Below are 11,436 nucleotides of genomic sequence, written 5' to 3'. Positions count from 1 at the left end.
AAGGAAGGAAGGAAGGAAGGAAGGAAGGAAGGAAGGAAGGAAGGAAGGAAGGAAGGAAGGAAGGAAGGAAGGAAGGAAGGAAGGAAGAAACTTATAGAAGACAATGCATAAAACTGAGCTGAAAACTCCAGGTGGGAGATAAGGTTTGGGGAGAAGTTACCCTGGAAAGGAGTAAAGGATGGTTGACTTAGTTTCTTCTTCAAAATGTGGGTTCCAGAAGGAACTCATTAATGGGAGAATGTTGTCTCCAGGCACAGAGATCTTCCAGAGCAAGAAGGCTGCTGAGGCATGCAGGGGAAATCTAGTCAGTCTGAAGCCAAGCTAGGAGAGGCAAGAAGGAGACAGACACCAGAGTTCAAATAGAGGAGAGAGGAGAGATCACTATATGTTGGGGGTGATCAGGTCAGATTACCTGATTGAAGCTCACTTACAAAATCTTTCCTACTTACATAGCTTTCAAAGGTTAGGAAAGGGTGAATTTGAAAGAAATCATAATGTTTTAAATTATTTTCTTTGACTGTTTTGTTGTATTTTTTTCTTGTTGGTTTAAAAAGAAAAAACCTCCCTCCACTTAGACTTGTCAGTAAGCTGTCTTCCTTATATGCATGAGACAACTTAATGATATATCAATTCAGTGACATCGAAAAAGATAGGATACTGCTTTCCACTTTGGGGGAAACTCAGCTGTGCCTGCCTCCTGCTTATTATGCTGAAAGGAGATGGGGACAAGCTGTCCTCACTGCCACCAAAATGCATCCCTCTGAGCATGCCTCCCACTACCAGACTAAGAACTTCCTTCTGAGCCCTCAAAGTTTTATTTATTCTTTCCAGAACTACATGCACCCACCACTACATACATGTGCACACACACATACACACAGAGGAAACCTTATAGATAAGACTCAAATATAAATAGTTGCATGTGTTGGGTTTTTTTTTTTCAGCCCTCCCTCATTTCTTAACACAGAGATTACTGAAGTGAACAAAGGGTCCAGTGGGTAGTGTTAACATGACTTGTGTGGTATTTACCGCACTTTCCAATGGGGTTACTACTCAATTAGAGCAAAATAAAGGGTTGTTGCCCAGTAACTATGTAATTACAACACCACTGCAAGTACAATAGTGTCATTGTTAGCCACAAATAGAAGAGGATTCCAGGTATTCTGAGCTCCAGGTGGTTATTCACACAGCTTCAGTCACTAGTGGAGGGGCAGCTTTAAGCAAGAGCTCAAAGGATTGGGGGTTTTATGTCAATGGTACTGTAACGTCTAAATCCCTTGAAAATCACCTTGATTTACAAAAAAAGACAGCCAAATTCAGGGAAATGACAGCTTTCTCAATCATATTTAACAGATAGGAAGTTCTTTCTGCTTTCAGAACCCTTTAAAATCACTAATTAGCTATTCCATCCAACATCCCTTGTGGAAAGAAATATATAAAACCTACTCGTGGAACGAATTGCCCAAGGAATTTACAAATCTGCTACGCCTTGATGGCCTACTCACATTCAGTGGAGGGCTACACTGACCCATCTCTTTACCAAGCAGTAAAATCCAATTTTGTATCTCTGTTAAGAAAACCTCAAATGGAGTCACAAAGAGGCAGACATGACTAAAATGACTGAACAGTAACAACAAAATCCAAACAGGTTTTTACTTACAATTTTGGTAGATATTCTTCTTACCCTTTTATATCCTATGATGCTTCCTTCTACCCTATCACCTTTAATATTGTTTTTATACTCAAGTAGAAGGATACAATTTGGAAAGCATATTGTTATCTTTTATATAAATGAAGGAATAAATGAATGAATGAGGGAGTCTTTCCTAAAACATTTTTTTAAATGAAGGAGCATGACAAATTCTTATAAAGACCAGAGACAGAATCATCAAAAGTCCAGTGGCAAAACAAAAGTCAAGATGACTAATGATAGCCCGGAATACAGTGGATGACTTTGGTGTCTTCAATGTCTGACCAAGCTTTAAGAGCTAAATAGGAGCAGCTAGATGGTGCAGTGGACAGGGCACTGGCCCCGGAGTCAGGAGGACCTGAGTTCAAATTCGACCGTAGACACACAACACTTACCAGCTGTGTGATCCTAGGCAAGTCATTTAATGCCAATTGCCTAACCAAAAAAAAAAAAAAGAGAGAGAGAGAGCTAAACAACACCTGCTTCAACTGTCTTCATGGACTTTGGAACAAATTGTTCTCATCTGCTCATATCTTCACATGCTTGGGGTAGACCTCCCCTAACTCACCAACAGGTTTGAGTCCTGTGGGTTACCTTCAACCTGGCTTAGTCTATCTGCAGAGACAGTTTTACCGGGGTGTGACCACTGCATATGCTATAGCTTCTAGGAGCCACGGGTAAGTTGGGGGACAGGTGGACATCAAAGATGGATAAGCAATCCTAAAAAGGTCTCAGCAAGCCCACAGACCAGAGGTGCTAGTCCTCCCTGAACACCCCATACACTCCAGTCTCCTCATGTATAAAATGGGAGAGAACTCCTGCCCAACCTGATTCATATAGAATGATTCTACCATTGTTTTAATTCTGTCTGCACTGTTATTTGCTATTGGGTAAAAGGAAAGGCAAGTATAACCACTATTGAGATCATCTCTAATTTAGGTTAGAAGTCAGGAGAACCAGGCTCTAACCCTGGCTCTGCCACTAACAAGTCAGATAAAACTCATAAGACCTTGGGTGAAATCACTCATTTTTTTCTTTATCTGGCAAATGACAGGGTTGTATGAAATAATGATGATGATGATGATGATGATGCTGATAGATCATAACAAATCCCCATCCTATGAATACAAACCTCACAACCTTGAGAATTCAATCAATAAATATTACTGAAAGGGAACCATTACGGTTGACAGAATTTTTGCCCGTTATCACTTGGATATCACATTGACCCATAAAAATGTAAGAATAATATCTTAAATGCATGTCAACATCCCCAAAACTCATGATCTCTAAGTTACATGGAACAAAAAGTTTTAAGGCTATAACTACTCTCACCAAGACCTGGAGGGATCATTATCTATCTACATATACATATATGTGTATATATGTGTGTGTGTATATATATAAAACTAGAAAACACCCTACAGAATTAAAGAAAACCCTAAATTGGAGGAACATTAAAAATAATAATGAAATTAATCTGGAGAAACAAAAGGTCAAAAATCTCAAGGGAAATCATGAAAAAAAAGTGAGAAATGGCCAAATGGTACCATATCCCAAACTGTACTATATGGCAAAGTGTAGTAATCATGAATAAATGCTCGAATAAAGCATTTATTACATGGAAAGCATTGTGCTAAGCACTGGAAACACAATGATCAAAATGATATGCTACTGGTTAAAAATTTTTTAAAAGACCTGGCAGTGGAACAGGTCTGGTACACAAGATGTAGAAACAAGCAAACATAATGACATAGTGTTCATTAAACCCAAATACCCCAGCTACTAGAGTAAGAACTCTCTATGTCACGAAACTTCTGAGAAAATTGAAAAACAATCTGGCAGAAATTAGGCATAGACCGATATCTCACACTAAACACTTTCATAAGTTCCAAATGTATTCATGACTTATGTATAAATATATATTAAACACCATAAACAAATTAAAAGAGCAAAGAAGAAAATGTCTTGCATTATAATTAGGCAAAGAGTTCACAACCAAACAAGGGATACAGAAGATCACAAAAAGTAAAATGAAGAGTGTAAGTTATACAAATAAAGCCAATTCAGTTAAAATTAGAAGAAAAACAGTTAACAGAGCAGAGGGAAGAATCTATGCAAAAATTTTCTTCAATAAAAATCTCATATCCCAGATATGTAAGAAGCTATTTCATGGTCAAAGGATATGAACAAGCAGTTTTCAAAGGAAGAAGTTTAAGCTATCAACAAACCTATGAAAAAATTCTACAAATCACTAATCACTAAAGAAATGCAAATTAAAATAGTTTTGAGGGTTTTGCCTCGGTCAGACTGACATAGATGACAAAAAAGGAAAATGATTATTGGTACAGAGGCTCCAGGGAAAACAGGCACACTGGGACTATGAAATGGTCCCACCACTCCAGCCCAAAGCTTCTATCTGGATGCATCCTTTGACCCAGTAATACTCTACTAGGCCTGTACTTCTAAAAAAATAAAAGACAAAGGAAAAGGGTTCATATGTTCAAAACTATAGTAGGTCTTTTGTAGCAGCAAAGAACTAGATACTAAGGAGGGGGTGTGGATGCCAGGGTGAGTGCCCATCTATTGAGAAATGACTGGACCAATTATGACATATAAATGTTCCAGATATTGTTATGTCATGAATTACAAAAAGAGGGGTTTCAAAGAAACCTGGGAAGAGTTATGAATTAATGCAGAGTGAAGTGAGCAGAAGTAGGACAACAAATATAGTAACAACTGGACAGAAAGATAATTTTGAAAGACATAAGAACTCTGATCAATGAAATGCCCAACCATAATTCTGAGGACTAGTGATAAATCATGCTTTCCACCTCTGCTAGACAAGTAATGGAATCAGGATGCACAATAAGAGGCACATATTCAGACACAGACAATGTGGGAATTTGTTTTGCTTGAATCTGAATATTTGTTATAAGGGTTTTGCTTTTCTTTAGTTTTCAATTTGATGGGGTGAGATAGGAGGGAGACAGGTACTAGGGACCAAAAAAAAGAAGAAGAAAAGGGCAAAGGTCTTTGAAACATTTTTCAATTAATAGAAGAGAAGTCAAAAAGAAACATAGATAAGAACAGCTTTGAAAGTTGCATGTTAAATTAATCATATATTTAAAAAGAAGATATACATAAAAGACATTTTCAGCTTCATGTACAATCTCCTTGCTCTACCTATGTATATAGAAACATTCATTTTATTTAGTGTTTAAACTCAGAATAAAGTTAATTTAAAAAATCAAATGAGGGGATTGAAGTAGATGATCTCAAAGGTCCTAAGTGACCAGAGGCTTTCTGAAGGAAAGGTGAGAAAGATTCATCAAAAGAGACTTGACAGAAACAAGGAAATCAGGAATCCTTGCTGTCTATAATTAGTGCCTGTGGACGATCATGACAGTCTCTTACTAACCTAAAATTCTGTGATCTCATGATTTAATTAAGCGTATTTCTGTTCATTGTTCCACCCTTCCCCCAATTCCTCCTATAATCCCTAGAGGCCTTTTCTACTAGACTGCCCAAGCCTGCCACATGTGTTGCTTCACACATCAAACAGGCTTTTCTCTGTTCTCCCACCATCCCCAGATGCTGAGGACCCAAGTGTTAGCCACAGACTCAGGAGACAAAGCAGTAGTCTGATCATAAACTCACCAAGCACTGGCTGTTGTGAGTCCCCAATCATTAGTATATGAATGAATAAGTTTAAATAACATTTATTAAACAATTACCATTGTTCAAAGCACTAGGAATACCAACAGAAAAGCTAAAAACTTTTTAAATTTCTAAGGAGCTCCTCTTCTAAATGGGAGAGACAATTCACATAGGAAGGTTCAGTTGCTGGACAGATGGCAAGACCTGGGGTGCTTAATGTACAGCAGATCAGATGGCACACTGCTTAGGACACTGCCCTGTAAGCTATAGTAGGAGAGCATATGGCAAGGCCAAGATGACCTTAGGATGTAAGCAAATAATAAAACCTGATGGTTTACCAGAGTATGGTACTTGGTTACTCTCATCTCATTCAAGTGACATGAAAATTCATTTCTCCTCTTTATAGAGGAAGACTCCAGTGAGACATGGATTCAGAATGACCTGAATTCAAATCTTACTTTAGGCATTTGCTAGCTAAGCAAGTTATTTAACCTCTCAGCCTCAGTTCCCTCATATCATCACGAATGCAATAATATTTTTAGCACTTACCTTGCAGAGTCATTTGAGGATTAAATGAGATAACGTGAGCAAAGCATTTTAAAAATTTTCAAGTGCCACATAAATATCAGTTATTATTATTATTAAATTAATGCGTGAAAGAACAATAGTTAGAGTTAAAGGGTGGCCTGTGATGTTTTAGACTGACTAAAGGAGAAAAGCATGTGAATTTTAGAAGACAAGTTGTAACAAGGATTTGGTATATTACAGTGGGAAATAAGCAGATTCTCATGTGTTCAGAAGCCAGCAGCTATGTATCAGAAAGGAAGTCAGGATAGAAAACCTCTAACATAGGTGGAGTATACTTAGTTTATTTTTTCAGATTGAATATCCAATCTTTAAAATGAGGTAATCATGAATGGCATTTTACTAACAACTCAGACAGATCTCCTTTTGCCCTTCAGATAACATAGTAATTTTGCAGCAGAGGTCATAAAATCACATTTTGAATGCCACAGGTACCAAGGGAAAACAAAGAAAATGTCCACATAATTGTAAAGTTCAATAAGAAAACTCTTTTTCCTGGAAGTTTTCAGTTTTCATAGTTAGAATTTTTTTGAGGCTCATGTTCCTAACTCATACGTAATTTGATGTTCACTTCTTGGCAATTTTAGTTTGCAATTCCCTTATTTTGATTTTGGACCAAGCCTTCGAGGACTTTTCTGTTTTTAATTTACAATATAACATAGGTGATAGTGAACCCTGTTATCTCTTTCATGCATAAGACGGCATGACCCTCCTAGGTGTAGAGAAAATAAAAAAACAAGCATGAATACCTTGCTTGATTCAGGTAAGAATCCATTAGTAGAATTGTTGAGTATTCAAATCAACTTGAACAGAATGAGATTCACTTATAATACTCAGTGCATGGAAATGCTCAGTGCAATGGAAATAACACAGTGGATTTGGAATCATAAGGCCTGACTTTGGCCTCAAGTTTCAACTGCCACATACTTTAGTGTAACCTTGGGCAAGTCACTTACGGTCTCCTGACCTCAGTTTCCATATCTATAAAATGAAAGTGTTGAACTCAATGATCTGTAAGGTCCCTTCCAGAACTAACATCCTAAAATGATATGATTCTACTCTATAAACATGAAAAATGCAGGATTTGACTCCCCTTGCCCTTAGAGGAGATAAGCAGTAGCTAAAAATCAACCCCTGCCTACCCAACCAAAAGTAATAAGAAGTTCCCACTCTGTATCAGCTTGATAAAAAAGGTTTCTTAGATCTTGCTTTGTAGAAGTGGGTGCTGAGGCAGCATGAGCTGTGGTCACTGCTTCAAGAAATTCATTAAGACTCTCCTACGCTCCAGGCTTCCCACTAAGATGCTCCTCCAACCTATCAAATCTCTCAGAAAAAAAAAAAAGATTTCAGTAACTCGTAGCTCGTGTTTCACTAGGCACTAGCAGGCCCCAATTCCAGAAGCTTAAATCAAGTCAAAAAACATTATTAATTGACCATTATGCTCCAGGGATTGGGCTAAGCACAAAGGCAAAGTAAGGCAAAAATAATCCTTGCTATCTAGGAGCTCACAGTCTAATGGGGAGGGGGGACAGAACAACAACAATTATGACAATAGCTAACATTTATATAGCGCTTATTATGTGCCAGGGATTGTGCTCTGCATTTTACAATTATTATCTTGATCCTCACAACAACTCCATGGGGTAGGTACTACCGTTATTCCTATTTTATTGATGAGGAAATTGAGATAAACAGAGATTAAGTGACTTGCCCAGGGTCACACAGCTAGGAATTGGCTAAGGCCAGATTTGAACTCAAGTCTTCCTGACTCCAGGCCCAGCGTTCCATCCATTGGGCCCCCTAGCTGCCTTGTCTTGCAAACTATGTTCAAATAAAACATACAAAGGATAAATCGGAGATAATATCAAAGGCACTAGCCTTAAGAGGCGTAGGGAAAGATTTCTTACAGAAAATGGGATTTTAGCTGAAACTTGGATGAAGCCAAGGAGATCAGCAGGTGAAGATGAAGAGGCAGAACATTCCAGGAATGAAGGGACAGGCAGTGAAAATACAGAGCATTTCATTTGAGGAGAAGCAAGGAGGCCAGTATCACTGGATCCCAGAGCGCAGCATAAGAAGATTGGAAAGCTAGGAAGAGGCCAGGTTGTAAAGGCTTTCAAAGCAAAACAGAGGATTTTAAATTTGATCCTGGAGGTGATAGGGAACAACTGGATTTTATTGAATGGCAGCAGGGGTCAGGTGTGACATGGCCAGACTAAGGCTTTATAGCTGGGTGGAGGATGGACTGGAGTGGGGAGAGACTTGAAGCAGGGAAGCCAACCAGAACTAAATAAGAAGAAGAAGAAGACTATAGGAAGGTTATTCTTTGTCTCCCTTCAGGTTTGCCATTGCCATATACACAGTAGTAAATGACTCAAGGAGTTAATTAGCTTATAGGATTTAGAACTGGAAGAATTGCATTTAATGCAATTCCCTCATTTTACATTGGTGTAAAAAAACTGCCCAGGGATGTTGAGGGTCACATTAGTCCTGGAACTAGGATTTGAATCTAATCCTTGACTCTGAGCCTATTACTTATTTCACTACAACATGTTCTTTCTCTTCTCAGCGTCCAGTCATTTCATGAGGCCCTATCTGTCAAATTTGCAATATTTTAAAAGGCCTGGGCTCTCATCACTTTCCCCAGCTACAAAAAACTGCCCTTCTCCTCAAACCTTGTGTTGATTTCCAAAGTCAGCTCCACATGTTCACAGGCTACACAGAAGTGAGGAGAAGAATGACAAGCAAGCCTGTTGTGCCTTTCATTCCAAAGTATGTTGCATATCACATGCCTTCATCATCACTCGAACCACAGGCATTTTTGTCTGGCCAAAACCAGAGGAATTTAGCGGACATGGGAAGCACAGATATGTAGGATAAATGGCAGAGCAGGGGCTTTGGGCCACTAGTCTTGGCCTTTATAAAAATGAACTGTGCCAATACACAATGTTCAATGCTTTCTGGTTCATAGATTTAGAACTGGGAGGGAACTTGGAGATCCTGGAATCCAACCCTCTTATTTTACAGATGAGGAAACTAAGACCAAAAAGGGCTAAATGACTTGCCCAAGGTCACACAGATGGGAAATAAAAAAAAAAAAAAAGAACCAGGGTCCTCTGACTACAGAGCCAACATTTGTTCCACTGTACCACATTGGTTAATTCTACCCACAGAAGACCTGGAGTTTCTCTGACAGATGAAATCAAATTTCCCAAATTTCCAAGCTGTGATAACAATCAAGCTTAGTAAACCTGGCGTTGGACCCATAAGGTCAGTCTTCCCACTACCTTCTTCCCACCATCAGCAAATGTGAAAGGAAGGCAAAGGCTAAAAAGTTGAACAAGTGAAAGGGGGACCTTAGCTAACATTTAGCAGGGGATGTGCTAGCCATCCAAGTATCTGAAGGACTATCATTTGGAAGGGAGGTTGGACTTTGGCTTTTTTACCCCAGAGAGAAGAACTAGGATTATGGCAGAAATTGAAAAGTGACAAATTTAGGCTTAATATCAGGTAAGAGTTCCTGAATGGTTAGGGACCCAAAAGAATGAGATGCCTTGGAAAATAGTAGGTTGTCCTTACTAGAGTGCTTCTTATAATGACTGGATGACCACTTCAGGGGGTATTTTGTATTAGGAAACTTCCTTGAGTTATAGGCTAAGCACCATAGCCCTTGAGGACCCATCCAATTTGGAGATTCTGGGACTCCCTGATTTGCATTAGGCTTGAAACTTAAGTTTTGAAGTTGGGAATTCATTACTGATTTTTGGCCCTGAAATATGCATTTTTTTTATTTTCTGGCAAGAGGCGACAATGAGTGTTAAAATCATTACTGAATGGCCTCAGTCTAAACACTCACCTTTCTCATTTCACACTGGGGTGAAATTACTTTGCTATGTAAAACATACAGTTTTGAGTTTATCATTTCCCAAAGGGATTGACAATCCTTTTTTCTCCGCCTGCCCCTTCTGCTTTTAGTATTTAGACAGGTTTGTCTTCAGAAAAGGCCTTTATGGGTTATCTGTCAACCTCTAAGACCCATGCCCCAAACCAGCCCAGACCAGCCTCTTCTACCCCAAGCAAAGCCTGTTTTACGTATGTGAAGACCGAAGAGGATGCAACCACACTAGAGTAAAGGAAGGGGAGGAGGGACAACATTCCTCTAACAGGAGTGAATAGAGGCCCCACAGCTATTCATCAGACGAGGTATTTTTCAGTTGGAAGACTAAGGTAACTGAAGGGAAATGAGTAGCCTGTACAGCTGCACTTTTTCCCAAGACCAAAACATGCAGGATTGGACCTATAACACAGGAAAGAGGTCATTTCTTTGAGCTGTTTCTTCTCCCTTTCTTTTCCCCAACCCCTATCCCTATTTTATATTATTATTATAGGTGTCAGCAGCTCAAACCTAATTGACAGATCAGGAAATGCAAATCCTTTTGCAAGTCCAAGGTGAACATTAGCCTGCAGGAACCCAAGGTTCTGTGCTAAGAACAAGTCTTTTTTTTTTTTTAAGGAGATGAAAATGATGTATTGTATATAATATTCCATCATTAGAGATCATGAAGATCATAAGAGTTGAAATATATCTTTGCTTCTCCCCAATTATCAATAGTGTTACAGTCAGAGGATTCAGGATTGCATTTCATTTTTAAATTTTTCTTTTCTTCTGTTTTTTCAGGAAATATTCATAATGAAACATGTAAAGAAAATCACTCAAAAGAGTGATTGGAAACAAATTAAAATGAGTAGTGTTTAAATAATTAACACCTGCCAAAGGAGGAAGAGAGACCTTATTGCCAATATTAAATCACATCCTTTAATGTCTGAAACAGATGACAGTAAGTAATTCCAAAACAGGCAAGACAGGAAACTAATTTTTAGTTCTTGGAAAGTTGAATGTGTTTCAATAAAGCCAACCCAAAAGGGGAAAAAAAGCACAAAAGGAGCCTTTTTTGATTGAGTTAATTCTCCCGTAGAAAGCTGGGTTTTCATGAAACTTTTTCTTTTATTTAATATCAAGTAAATGAATAGCTTTGTGTTAGGAGTGAAAGTATATTCATTATTCAGTAAACTAATGATGTATGTTCCACCTGGTTGTTGAGAAGCCCTACAAGTGAAAAAAAAAAATGGGTGGTATCTTATTACCAAGAACAAATATTAACCCTGCCAAGTTTCCAGTCAATAAATATAACTCACAATAGCTCTGCCAGATAGGCAAATAAGGATGTCCCCCAAAAGGAGAGAAACTAGAGAAGTACCGACTTTATCTGGACTGAGACCTAGAATTTTACAAGAAAAAAGCAAGGATCCTTACCTCTATTAACGTATACATGCATGCATGCAAGAAAGAAAACAGAATAAAACCCACGGCAGAAATAATGCTGATGTTGTAACTAGAGCTAATAAAAAACAAAGCAGCTCTGGCTATTATTGTCCTAGAAGTTCACCTAGTCTATTATCCCTGCTTGTGGAATTTGATTAGACTGACATTTTCCATGGTC

This window comes from Vombatus ursinus, unplaced genomic scaffold, assembly GCF_900497805.2.
Source record: "Vombatus ursinus unplaced genomic scaffold, bare-nosed wombat genome assembly UNPS02010284.1, whole genome shotgun sequence".
In the NCBI taxonomy this organism is placed as follows: domain Eukaryota; kingdom Metazoa; phylum Chordata; class Mammalia; order Diprotodontia; family Vombatidae; genus Vombatus; species Vombatus ursinus.
Note: the sequence above shows the minus strand (reverse complement) of the source record.